The sequence below is a fragment of the Macaca fascicularis genome, chromosome 1 (assembly GCF_037993035.2).
Source record: "Macaca fascicularis isolate 582-1 chromosome 1, T2T-MFA8v1.1".
In the NCBI taxonomy this organism is placed as follows: domain Eukaryota; kingdom Metazoa; phylum Chordata; class Mammalia; order Primates; family Cercopithecidae; genus Macaca; species Macaca fascicularis.
Genome location: NC_088375.1, coordinates 105,082,758 through 105,096,558, shown reverse-complemented (window position 1 = coordinate 105,096,558; position 13,801 = coordinate 105,082,758). Strand labels below are relative to the sequence as shown.

The 13,801-nt window shown below is 49.0% G+C and overlaps 1 protein-coding gene across 6 annotated transcripts in view; it reads right to left on the bottom strand.

Moving 5' to 3' along the window:
- The window catches only part of ARHGEF2 (Rho/Rac guanine nucleotide exchange factor 2), a 68,656-nt gene extending 57,935 nt beyond the window's left edge, over positions 1-10,721 (bottom strand). For all 6 annotated transcript variants that reach the window (XM_015455896.4, XM_073993026.1, XM_073993024.1 and 3 more), the window contains exon 1: positions 10,489-10,721. The gene's annotated coding sequence lies outside the window, so the exon portion shown is untranslated. The remainder of the gene's footprint in view (positions 1-10,488) is intronic.
- Positions 10,722-13,801: the final 3,080 nt, after the last annotated feature.

Here is a 13,801-nt window from a genome sequence, read left to right as displayed (position 1 = left end):
CTCTTGAACTCAGGAGGCAGAGGTTGCAGTGAGCTGAGATCGCGCCATTGCACTCCAGCCTGGGCAACAGAGCAAGAATCCATCTCAAAAAAAAAAAAAAAAAAAGAAAAAAAGAAAGTGCTGGTTGGGCACAGTGGCTCACGCCTGTAATCCCAGCACTTTGGCAGGCCGAGGCAGGCGGATCACAAGGTCAGGAGATCGAGACCATCCTGGCTAACATGGTGAAACTCTGTCTCTACTAAAAATATAAAAACAAAAATTAGCCGGGAGCGGTGGCAGGCACCTGTGGTCCCAGCTACTCGGGAGGCTGAGGCAGGAGAATGGCATGGGCCTGGGAGGCAGAGCTTGCAGTGAGCCGAGATTGCGCCACTGCACTCCAGCCTGGGCGACAGAGCGAGACTCTATCTCAGAAAAAAAAAAAAGAAAAAAGAAAGCGCTGTGCCTGGGGTGGCTGTGTGCCTGCTTACCACAGGAAAGGGAGGGAGGCAGGTGCTCAGGCCTCTGCAGACGACAATGCTGTTCCCCCATTGGGTAGGTGTCTAAGGAGAGAAAAGGAGAAGCCTAGGAGAGTGGCCACGGCCCTGTGCCCATCTGTGCTCATTGTGTCTGGGAGCAATGGACAGGGAACCCATTAGCCAGCCACCAGGAGAGATCCTCTCCCTCCTTGCCTACAGAGGGGCCCTGTGCCATCAGGTATGTTGGGTGCAAACAGGATGAGCAGATCTATAGGAAGCAGGTCAGAGGCTGAGGGCCATGGCAGGGTCCCTCCCAACCAGTGGCCTCCAAAGCTGAGATGTGGAGGCAGAGGGAGGTTGACAAAAATATTGTGAAAAGCTGGGTGGAGAGAAGAGTAGGATCTGGAGATATACTAGGAAAAGGGGAACAGGGGCTGGAAATAGGACAGAAACTGAGAGGCAGTGAGGGGGAGGCAGGGACACTGGGTGGATATTATGAGCTCTGGAATTCAGGGACCTCCCAGAAGCAAAAAGTTGGTTTGAACTATACCCCCTGTACTCAACGTCTACCTGCTAGCCTTGTCTCAGTTATGCCCACAGGATTGAATTCTTTTTTTTTTTTTTTTTTTTTTCGGAGAGAGGATCTCTCTCCTTCTGTCACCCTCAAGCCTCACTGCAGCCTCCACCTCCCAGGCTCAAGCAGTCCTCCCACATTAGCCTCCTGAGTAGCCAGGCCTACAGGTGCATGCCACCACATCCAACTAATTTTTAAAGTTTTGTTTTGCTTTGTTTTAGATGGAGTTTCACTTTTGTTGCCAGGCTGGAATGCAATGGCGCCATCTCAGCTCACTGCAACCTCTGCCTCCTGGGTTCAAGAGATTCTCCTGCCTCAGCCTCCAAAGTAGCTGGGACTACAGGCATGCACCACCACACCCAGCTAATTTTTGTATTTTTAGTAGAGACAGGGTTTCACCATGTTGGCCAGGCTGGTCTTGAACTCCTGACTTCAGGTGATGCACCTGCCTCGGCCTCCCAAAGTGCTGGGATTGCAAGTGTGAGCCACTACACCCGGTCTTAAATTTTTTATAGAGATGGGGTCTCACTAAGTTGCCCAGGATGGTCTCAAACTCCTGGGCCCAGGCGATCCTCCTGCCTTGGCCTCCCAAAGTGCTGGAATTACAGGTGCGAGCCACTGCGCCCAGCCTGCATGGTTGAATTTGGCAAGATGAAGGAAGTGCAGTGAAGGAAGTGCAGTGAACTGGAGACCTTTGCTTTTCTTCAGTCCCTGTGGATGTTCCTGCTGGAGATGGTGTCCTGTCACCCTAGCCCCATTGACGGGTACCTCAGATCTCAAGATCTTTGTGAAACTTACCCTGGCCCCATTGACAGGTACCTCAGATCTTAAGATCCTTTTGTAACTCACCCTTCTTCCTCCAGCTCAGACCAAACCTCTTCTCAAAGATTTACCCTTTTTCCAGCATCTCTGTCATTTCATTCACAGTCTCTGCCCTCTGTGAAAATGGAATCTGTCTGGCAGTTTCTCCCTCACATCCTCATCCCCACTAACCCTGCCTATGCTATGATGCCAATACTTTTTATTCTGTCCCTCAAAGAGATGAAGTTTAGCAAGGCTTCCTCAACTTCCTCCTAGCAATATTCCCTCCTCCACTGTCTGAAATTCAAATTGGGGCTCCCATCATCGTGTTGCTTCTCTTTCCATTAGATTAACTCTCCTAGCCCCCCTCCCATTTTCCCTTAGCCTCTTGAGCTCAGGAAATGGTGCATGGGAGAGGCCAGGGCTGGGTCTCACACAATGGCTTTATTTAGCTCTCAAATGAGATCACATCATGTCATATCACTGCTTCCGCTGAGCAGAGAGGAGATTCTGAAATAGGTCTGGGATCAGATGCTTGAGATGGGGGAGGGGAGCTGGGAAAGCAGGAAGGGGCTCTAAGAAGTCATTTTACTTGTCTTCCTGCCTCTGGATCAAATGGTCTTCCCACTACTGCAAACCATCAGCGTGTGCTGTCCCTTCCTCCAGGTGTAAAACCTCCACAGATTGCACTGGTCATCAAAGATTTCTTAGACATTCTACTGGGAGCTGGAATGGGAATATATAATATTTTAATAGAGAGACATCTGTTATTCAAAACTCTGAGACCATAATTTCTTTAGGATGTTACAGCTTTGAAGTCTGTCAAATTTGCTAGCTCTGCCACTTTCTTTTTTTCTTTTTCTTTCTTTTCTTTTTTTTCTGAGATGGAGTCTTGCTCTGTTGCCCAGGCTGGAATGCAGTGGCACCATCCTGGCTCACTGTAATGTCCACTTCCTGGGTTCAAGCAATTCTTCTGCCTCAGCCTCCTGAATAGCTGGGATTACAAGTGCCTGCCACCATGCCCAGCTAATTTTTGTATTTTTACTAGAGATAGGGTTTTGCCATGTTGGCAGGGCTAGTCTCGAACTCCTGAACTCAGGTGATCCGCCCGCCTCAGCCTCCCAAAGTGCTGGGATTACAGGCATGAGCCAATGCACCTAGCCTAGCTATGCCACTTTCATAAGCCACATAACCTTGGGAACTTAACTTTTTTTTTTGTTGGGACACAGGGTCTGGCTCTGTTGCCAAGGCTGGAGTGCAGCTGTGATCAGAGCTCACTGCAGCCTCAAACTCCTGGGTCAGGCGATCCTCCTGCTTTAGCATCCAGTAGCTGGACTACAGGTATGCACTACCATGCTCTAAGTTAAAAAAAAAAAATTTGGGCCCAGTGCGGTGGCTCACGCCTGTAATCCCAACACTTTGGGAGGCTGAGGGGGGCAAATCATGAGGTCAGGAGTTTGAGACCAGCCTGGCCAAAATGGTGGAACCCCATCTCTACTAAAAATACAAAAATTAGCCAGGCGTGGTGGCACACACCTGTAATCTCAGCTACTAGGGAAGCTGAGGCAGGAGAATCGCTTGAACCTGGGAGGTGGAGGTTGCAGTGAGCTGAGATCACGCCATTGCACTCCAGCCTGGGCAACTCTGTCTCAAAGAAAGAACAAAATAGGCCAGGTGCGGTGGCTCACACCTGTAATCCCAACAAATGGGAGCCCTAGGCAGGTGGATCATGAGGTCAGGAGTTCAAGACCAGCTTGGCCAACATGGTGAAACCCTGTCTCGACTAAAAATACAAAAATTAGCTGGGCATGGTGGTACGCATCTGTAATCCCAGCTACTCAGGAGGCTGAGGCAAAAGAATAGCTTGAACCCGGGAGGTGGAGGTTGCAGTGAGCCGAGATCGCACCATTGCACTCCAGCCTGGGCAATAGAGTGAGACTTTGTCTCAAAAAAAAAAAAAAAAAAAAAGAATGACACTCCGTCTCAAAAAAAAAAAAAATTTTTTTTAAAGATGGAGTCTCACTGTGTTGCCCAGGCTGGTCTTGAACTCCTGGCCTCAAGTGATGCTCCTGCTTTAGTTTCCCTAAGTGTTGGGATTACAGATATGAGCTCCTGAGCCCAGCCCAGCTAGCTATTTTTTTTTTTTTTTTTTTTGAGACAGAGTCTCCCTCTTGTTGCCCAGGCTGGAGTGCAATGGCGCGATCTCGGCTCACCGCAACCTCTGCCTCCCAGGTTCAAGCGATTCTCCTGCCTCAGCCTCCCGAGTAGCTGGGACTACAGGTGCACGCCACAATGTCCAGCTAATTTTTTGTATTTTAGTAGAGACAGGGTTTCACCATGTTGCCCAGGCTGGTCTCAAACTCCTGAACTCAGGCAATCCGCTTGCCTTGGCCTCCCAAACTGCTAGGATTACAGGCATGAGCCACCACACCCGGCCTGCCCAGCCAGCTTTTTTGAGCCTCAGACTCATGTATAAAATGGGAATGAGAAGCTGGGTGAGGTGGCTCACACCTATAATCCCAGCACTTTGAGAGGCCAAGACGGGCAGATCACCTGAGGTCGGAAGTTCGAGACCAGCCTGACCAACATGGTGAAACCCTTTCTCTACTAAAAATACAAAATTAGCTGGGTGTGGTGGCACATGCCTGTAATCCCAACTACTCGGGAGGCTGAGGCAGGAGCATTGCTTGAACCTAGGAGGTGGAGGTTGTGGTGAGCCGAGATTGTGCTGTTGCATTCCAGCCTCAGCAATAAAAGCAAAAATCTGTCTCAAAAAAAAAAAAAAGGAATGATAAGACCTACTTTGTTTTGGGTGTTTTGTTTGTTTGTCTGTTTGTTTTGAGACAGAGTCTCGCTCTGTCACCCAGGCTGGAGTGCAGTGGTGCGATCTCGGCTTACTGTAACTTCCGCCTCCCGAGTTCAAGCAATTCTCCTGCCTCAGCCTCCTGAGTAGCTAGGACTACAGGCGCCCACCACCACGCCAGGCTAATTTTTGTATTTTCAGTAGAGACAGGGTTTCTCTATGTTGGTCAGGCTGGTCTCGAACTCCTGACCTCAGGTGATCCACCTGCCTCGGCCTCCCAAAGTGCTGGGATTATAGGCATGAGCCACGGTGCCTGGCCTGTTTTGTTTTTGGGATAGGATTGTTACTCTGTCACCCAGGCTGAGTGCAGTGGCACAATGATGGCTCACTGCAGCCTTGATTTCTGTCTCAGGTGACCCTTCCACCTCAGCCTCCCAAGTAGCTGGGACTGTAAGTGTGCACCACCATGTCTGGCTGATTTTTTTTGGTACTTTTTAGTAGAGACAGGGTTTCACCATGTTGGCCAGGCTGGTCTCAAACTCCCGGGCTCAACTGATTTGCCTGCCTCAGCCTCCCAAAGTGCTAGGATTACAGGCATAAGCCGCTGGGCCTGTACTTACTTTGTAAGGATGTTGAGAGAGACTTGATGATAATGTATGCAATGCACCTAGTCCCCATTCCATCTGTTTTTGGTACATATTAGGTGCTCAATAAATACAATTATTATTGTTGTTATTATTACTTAGAGACATAGAGACGGCAGGGTATATTGAAACAGAGAGCTAGAAAGAAGAATGCTTGGCCTGGTGTGGTGACTCACGCCTGTAATCCCAGCATTTTGGGAGGCCAAGGCGGGAAGATCACAAGGTCAAGAGATCGAGACCATCCTGGCCAACATGGTGAAACCATGTCTGTACTAAAAATACAAAAATTGGCCTGGCATGGTGACTCACACCTGTAATCCCAGCACTTTGGGAGGCCAAGGTGGGCGGACAACCTGAGGTCAGGAGTTCGAGACCAGCCTGACCAACATGGAGAAACCCTGTCTCTACTGAAAATACAAAAAAAATTAGCCAGGCGTGGTGGCACATGCCTATAATCCCAGCTACTCAGGAGGCTAAGGCAGGAGAATCGCTTGAACCTGGGAGGCAGAGGTTGCAGTGAGCCGAGATCACGCCACTGCACTCCAGCCTGGGCAACAGAGCGAGACTCTGTGGCAAAAAACAAGCAAAAAAAATTAGCTGGGCGTGGTGGCGCATGCCTGTAGTCCCAGCTGCTTAGGAGGCTGAGGTGGACAATCACTTGAACCGAGGAGGCGGAGGTTGCAGTGAGCCGAGAGCATACCACTGCACTCCAGCCTGGCGACAGAACGAGACTCTGTAAAGAAAGAAGGAGAGAAGGCGAGAAGGAGAGAGAGAGAGAGAGAGAGAGAGAGAAAGAGAGAGAGAATGATGGTGACCTACTGTTTTCTCTTAAAGAGAGAGAGAGAATAAATAACTCATGGGCTGACACTAACATAACTATGATGGGAACAGTTACACACAACTTCTGATGGAAAAGTGTGTATGCAATCAGAGCAAGAAGAGCAAGAAGAAATGAGTGCTTTTCTGTCCTTTGAGACCCTGATGAGCCCTGATAAAGTTCTCCTCTTCAAGGAGAAGAAAGGGATAGAATGGCCTCTGGAAATTTAAAGCAAGGGTTAGCAAACTATAGCCTCTGGGACAAATCTGTCCTGCTATCTTTTTTTAATAGTTGAAAAAAAAATATAAAAGAATACTTTGAGACACAAAATTATATGAAATTCAAATTTCAGTGCTTATAAATAAAGTATTTTTGGAATGCAGCCATGCTCAGTCATTTACATATTGTCTATGGCTGTTTTTGCATTATGACAGCAAAGTTGGTAGTTGCAACAGAGAGCCCACAAAGCCTGATGTATAGATATATCCTGAGTCTGGGATCCTAATATGTGTGTGTGTGTGTGTGTGTGTGTGTGTACTTTTTTTTTTTTTTTTTTTTTTTTTTGAGACGGAGTCTCGCTCTGTGGCCCAGGCTGGAGTGCAGTGGCTGGATCTCAGCTCACTGCAAGCTCCGCCTCACGGGTTCACGCCATTCTCCTGCCTCAGCCTCCAGAGTAGCTGGGACTACAGGCGCCCGCCACCTCGCCCGGCTAGTTTTTTGTATTTTTTAGTAGAGACGGGGTTTCACCGTGTTAGCCAGGATGGTCTCGATCTCCTGACCTTGTGATCCGCCCGTCTCGGCCTCCCAAAGTGCTGGAATTACAGGCTTGAGCCACCGCGCCCGGCTTTTTTTTTTTTTTTGAGATGGAATTTTGCTCTTGTCGCCCAGGCTGGAGTACAATGGTGTAATCTTGGCTCACTGCAACCTCCACCTCCCGGGTTCAAGCGATTCTCCTGCCTCAGCCTCCCAAGTAGCTGGGATTGCAGGCACCTGCCATCACTTCTGGCTAATTTTTGTATTTTTTAGTAGAGATGGGGTTTCACCATGTTGGCCAGGCTGGTCTTAAACTCCTGGCCTCAGGTGATCCACCTGCCTCGGCCTCCCAAAGTGCTGGGATTACAGGTGTGAGCCACTGCGCCCGGCTATATATGTGTGTGTGTGTGTGTGTGTGTGTGTGTACACAGATATATACATATAAAATATATATATATGTGTATATATATATATTAGACAGGGTCTCACTTGGTCGCCCAGGCTAGAGTACAGTAGCGTGACCTCTGCTCACTGCAGCCTTGACCTCCCAAGTTCAAGCAATCCTCCCACCTCAGACTCCCAAGCGAGCTAGGACTACAGGCACACCACACCACACCGGGATAATATTTGTAATTTTTGTAGAAACAAGGTCTCGCTATGTTGCCCAGGCTGGTCTTGAACTCTTGAGCTCAAGCGATATGCCCACCTTGGCCTCCCAAAGTGCTGGGATTACAGTCATGTGCTACCACGCCTGGCCTAAAATATTTGTTAACTGGATCTTTACAGAAAAACTTTGCCAACTCCTAATCTAGAGCAACCGGGTCTCAAAATCTCAGGAAGGAGGAGAAAGGAGAAAAGAGATAAAAGAGGGACATGAAAGGATCACTGCACACCAGGCATTCGGCTACAAGCTTTGGGGAAGAAGGGATATTGAGACATTGAGACCTCAATATAACTACTTCCTTTTTTTTTTTGAGACGGAGTCTTGCTCTGTCTCCCAGGCTGGAGTGCAATGGTGCGATCTCGGCTCACTGCAACCTCCGCCTCCTGGGTTCAAGCGATTCTCCTGCCTCAGCCTCCCAAGTAGGTGGGATTACAGGCACCCACCACCACACCCAGCTAAGTTTTGCATTTTTAGTAGAGAGGGAGTTTCACTGTGTTGGTCAGGCTGGTCTCAAACTCCTAACTTCAGGTGACCCTCCCACCTTGGCCTCCCAAAGTGCTGGGATTACAGGTGTGAGCCACTGCACCCAGCCAACATACCTACTTCCTAAATGTCATCTGAGGCCTATATAGAGAGAGATAATGAGTGCCAACATCCATTTTGTGCCATCCTCACAAATATTTCTTGAAACAGACATTATTATCCCTATTTTACATATGAAGAAACAGGCTGCATAGAGAGCTTAAGTAACTGGCTGGGGGTCACAGAGCTGATAGGAGGCGGAGATGAGTTTTCAAAGCTGATCCATCACATTATGGAGCCTGAATTCTTTTCTGAAACCAGAAAACAAGCTCTCAAAGAAAGCAAGTGGCTAGCTTTTTTTTTTTTTCTGAGACACGGCCTCGCTCTGTTGCCCAGGCTAGAGTGTAGTGGCACGATCTCGGCTCACTGCAACCTCTGCCTCCCAGGTTCAAGTGATTCTCCTGCCTCAGCCTCCTGAGTAGCTGGGATTACAGGCGTGCACCACCACGCCTGGCTAATTTTTGTAATTTTAGTAGAGACAGTGTTTCACCATGTTGACCAGGCTGGTCTTGAACTCCTGACCTCAAGTGATCCACCCATCTTGGCCTCCCAAAGTGCTGAGATGAAATTATAGACCTGAGCCACTGTGCCCAGCCTATCAAGTGGCTAGCTTTTTTTTTCCTTTTTTTTTTTTTTTTTTTTTTTTGAGATAGTCTTGCTCTGTCACCAGGCAGGCTGGAGTGCAATGGCGCGATCTCGGCTCACTGCAACCTCCGCCTCCTAGGTTCAAGCAATTCTCCCACCTCAGCTTCCCAAGTAGCTGACATTACAGGCACCCGCCATTGTGCCTGGCTAATTTTTGTATTTTTGTAGAGATGGGGGTTTCACAATATTGCCCAGGCTGGTCTTGAACTCCTTACTTCAGGTGATCTACCCACTTCAGCCTCCCAAAGTGCTGGGATTACAGGCATGAGTCACCACACCAGGCCAAGTGGCTAGCTTTGAAAGAAATCTGGCAACATTATTTTTACCCACCTCATTCCTACCTCCCTGACCCCAGCCAAAGAAACGAAGCAGCTTCCAAAAGAAATGAGATAGGGGTCCCAAAGAAGTTCAGTGTATCCTTTCTGCTCCCTGTGTTAGCTTAGACCCCTGAATGAGGTGATGGGGCACAGGCAGGTCTCTGGTTATGTTTGCTGCCAGCGAACACCGAACATGGGGGAGGAACTGCTGACAGCAACCAAACAGCCAGGTGCTGTTGCTTGGAGGCAATGCTGGCTGGCCCTTTCGCAGTCTGAGAAGCTTTGAGTCTGGCTCTGGGATCCTAAATCTAGCGAGGTGGCCAATATTGGAGAAGACCCAAGAGAATCGGATAATAAAGGCTGAGGAGGAAAGGAGAGGCCAAATGACATGTTGTACTGGCTCTCCTCCAAATCTCCTGGCCCTGGGGGTGGGACACAGGGTCACAAAAACTCTTTGATGGTTCAAAATTTAACCTAACATTTCTTCTCCTGTAGAAAGTAAACCATTAATCCAACAGTGCCCTGCAAAGAAGGCTAAAGCAGAGCTTCTCTTCGCCTCAGATAAAGAAGGCTCCAGGAGCTACAATTCCTTCCCATGTGCTCCCTAGACACCCCATTCCAAGACAGGAGCACCCAAGTCTCTGATACCTTCCTGCTTCACCCATCTGCCTGACTTGGCTGAACGCTGGTGTCCTGGAACTCATTCTCCTTCTCTGACTTTCCTGTCCACTGTCAGAGAGTAGTGCCACAATTCCAAAAATGAAAGCAAAGTAAAAGATATAGAGGATCCATTCATTCAGCAAAGATTATTTTAGCACCTTTTAAGTGTCAGGCACAGAGAAGAGGACCCAGAAGAGTCTATGCACAAATACAATGGTGGGCCCTGGCTACCATCCCTTAGTGGGGCAGAGGCCAGTATGGGCAAAAGCCATCTGTCGTATCAGCTTCCGGGTTGTCTCCTGAGAGGCATTATCATCTGTACTTAGTTCTGGAATTTCAAGGCGTCCCCAGCCCCCTAATCTAACTACACACCCCTCTACTAAGTCAGCCACAGGCATCTCAGACACTCTCCCTAAATCATCCCCATGTCCTTGATGTACTAGGTTCATAAGTCAGTCAGGAATTTTGCTGCTCTGGGCTTCCAAGTGTGACCGCCTTTTTTTTTTTTTTTTTAATTGGTTAGTAAACTGAACTTAGGGACCCTGCCCTCTTCCGTTCTGCTGGACCTGTAGCTGTATGCTTATTCTACCAGGGGCTTGGGACCCAGACTAACCCTTTATTTGTGGGGGATAGAGAAGAAAAGGGTCAAGACCAACCAGTCCTCTTCTACCTCCTGCCAGTTTCCTGGCATGTGTTCTGGGTGCCATGCCAGACAGGTGGGGCAAGAGAGGGTCTGAGGGCAAGGACCCAGGAAAGGAGAGAGGGAAACTCACCAGACCTGGGAGATATCCCAAAGATGGGAGACCTGTTTCTGCCCTCAGTTGGTGACTTCAGTGTGGGAAAAAGTCCTGCTTCAGGTGGCCCCTTTAAGAACCAGTCCAGCACCTTGGTGGGGGTCCCCTCTCTCTTGGTCCTTTTAAGGGAGCTGCTCATGGTCCAGAAGTTTGCATAAGGGGGAACTCATTCCAGTACAGACCAGCTGCCTCTTCATCCACTGCAGCCCTTCCCTTCCCCGCCCTACTTCAAACACCCTAAACAGTGCTGTGCCCAGGCCCTTAACTCTTTCAGTGCCACTACTGATCCCAGGGACTCCTGGGTCCCTCTGTCTTCAGCATTCCCTGAACACAGGGCGGCTACAGAATTCAGACTTGTGTGGAAACAGGTACAAGAAGCCATGCTGGGGTCACCCTGAGGAGAGACTATACGGGAACCTGACAGTCCAGGGAAGGTTCATCCTTCCTCCAACAGGGTCAGGGAGAAACTGGGGAGGGGAGAAAGCGGACATCTCCAGGAAAGAAACAGCTGCAGCTGGAAACCCACTTCACAGCAGGGTCCTCAGCGGGGTCAGTGGCGTCCTTTGCCCTCTCAAATTAGGCTTCACAACTGATTGTTGGCCGGGCATGGTGGGTCATGCCTATAATCCCAGCACTTTGGGAGGCCGAGGCGGGCTGATCACTTGAGGTCGGGAGTTAGAGACCAGCTTGGCCAACATGGAGAAACCCCGTTTCTACTAAAAATATAAAAATTAGCCGGGGGTGGTGGTGTGCACCTGTAATCCTAGCTACTGGGGAGGCTGAGGCAGGAAAATCGCTTGAACCCGGGATGCAGAGGTTACAGCCAGCCGAAATCACGCCACTGTAATCCAGCCTGGGCAACAGAGCAAGATTCCATCTCAAAACAAACAAACAAACAACAATAAAAAAAACCTGATTGTTTGTCCCTTTAAGAGGCAGGTTACAGCAATGGAGGAGGAAAGATTGTATTTTTTTGTGATGAAAGTACAGGGTGGAGCGGTTACAAGGGCAGCTGCACTGAGAAGGGCCCTAGTGTCAGCACCAGGAACAAGGGTGACCAAGGAACTCAGCATATCCGGGGCTCATGGCTTGTTGTGGATACCAGGCGGCAGTATATTTGACCAGCTCCCCCACTCTCTTCCCAGATAACAGCTTCTGGGGCGGGGCAGTGGCTGACTCACCTTCACTGCTTTCCCTGGGGCAGAGGACAGCTGGGGCTGACGTCGGACTTCCTGAGGTAACGGAGAGCCCTCTTTGCCTCCTGTGGGCTAGTAGAAAGGGCATGTTAGAGCTGGAAGATCTTGGCTGCCTCTGCCAAGTCACTAGTTACAGGACCTTGTGTCACCTATTTAGCCTCATCCCCTTATCTGTAGAATGCAGATGTTAAATGAGACATGTGAGAACAGTGGAACATACATGCTGGGTCCGTAATAAATAAATATGCTAGCTGCCACTGGTGGGCAACCTTGGACAAGCCGCTTCACCCTGTGTCTTTCCTGATCTATTAAATGAGAGCATCAAATTAGGTAATCTATGGTTTATCCTTACTCAAAAATTCTCTCTGTCGGTGAGTGGAAGAGAGCAGCTGCTGCCGGATGTAGAACTGTGTGTGCCCTTCCCCACCTGGCTGGATCTCACCCACACGATGAGAAAGTGACAGTGGTTGTTCCTCATGTTCCTCACTGCATAAGAACAAAGGGGTAATACCTGCCCTATCATACCGGTGAGGGGTCCTCAAAAATCCTCTAAACAATTTCATGATTGTGCAGACGAGGAAACAGGCTCCAAGAGGCAGAGTTATTTTATATATACTTTATATATATATTAATTTTTATTTTCCATTGAGATAGGGTCTCACTCTGTCACCCAGGCTGGAGTGCTGTGGCATGATCATGGCTCACTGAAGCCTTGAACTCCCAGGCTCAAGCAGTCCTCTTGCCTCAGCCTCCTGAGTAGAAAGGGGCATGATTTACCCAAGGTCATACAGCCAGTGAGTGATGGAGTTGGGGCTGGGACCCAGTACTCCTGCCTCTGGCATACGCTGCTTCTCCTACTCTTAGCTGCTCTCTCAAGGGACTAAGCCTTGGTAACTGCTCATCCTTTCACTGAATCGCTCCATTACTTCCAGTTTTCCAGAAATTATTATTATTATTATTATTTTTTGAGATGGAGTTTCGCTTTTTTGTCCAGGCTGGAGTGCAATGGCACAATCTTGGCTCACTGCAACCTCTGCCCACCCGGTTCAAGTGATTCTCCTGCCTCAGCCTCCTGAGTAGCTGAGATTATAGGTGTCCGCCACGACGCCCGGCTACTTTTTGTATTTTTAGTAGAGACAGGGTTTTGCCATTTTGACCAGGCTGGTCTTGAACCCCTGACCTCAAGTGATCCACCCACCTCGGCCTCCCAAAGTGCTGAGATTACAGGCGTGTGCCACTGCGCCCGGCCTGTAGAAATTCTTATACCTGTTTCCCACTTAACTTTCTTCGAGTGCCAAAGTCGAGTACAGGAAGGGGGCGGAAATCAAGGCACCTGGCTCCTCCTGGTACCAGCGTGGGGTGTGTGGGTGAGCTGATGCCAGCTGAAAGTCTGCACAATGAGGGAGGGCTGGAGGGCTGGTCTCCAGGGGTGGGGGCACCTGGAACACGCTGGTGGCTGACCTACTGTCTGTATTGCCTTTTAGGGAGGAGCTTCAGTTTGGGTACCCAGCCTCCAGGAAGGATGTGGGATCAGTGCTTACTTTCCTCTCCGCTCACAGATCTGCACACAATCCTGAGATCAAGGTTTACACCTCCCTAGGGTGGTTTTCAGTTAGAGCGGAGGAGTGTTGTCTGCCACTCATCCTCCTATTAAATTACCTCAAGAAGTTAAGAGGGCTCAATCCTAAAGCCAACTATTCCAGCTAAGACTTTCTGTCTATAGATTTTAGAGGCTCTTATATTCTCCAACACCACTACTTAAGGGAGGTTCACATTCCATCCTGACTCCAAGAAAGTTGATCTCTTAGATGACGTATCTAGCTGTGGCCTTTTTTCAAGGTGCCTGTGACACCAACTGTCTTCACAATGCTTCTCTTGTCATCTGTGTCAGGCCTGGGTTTCCCTCCTAGTCACCTTCTCCATGACAAGGGCCAGGACACAAAGTGCTGAGTTTTGTGAGGAAAAGGTACAATAAAGATGCCCCCAGCTTTTGGGAAAGGAGCACCTCTCAGAGTTCAGATTAAGGAAGGAATCTTATACAGACAGTCCCCAACCTAAGATTTGACTAAGATTTTAGACTTCACAAGAGTGTGAGA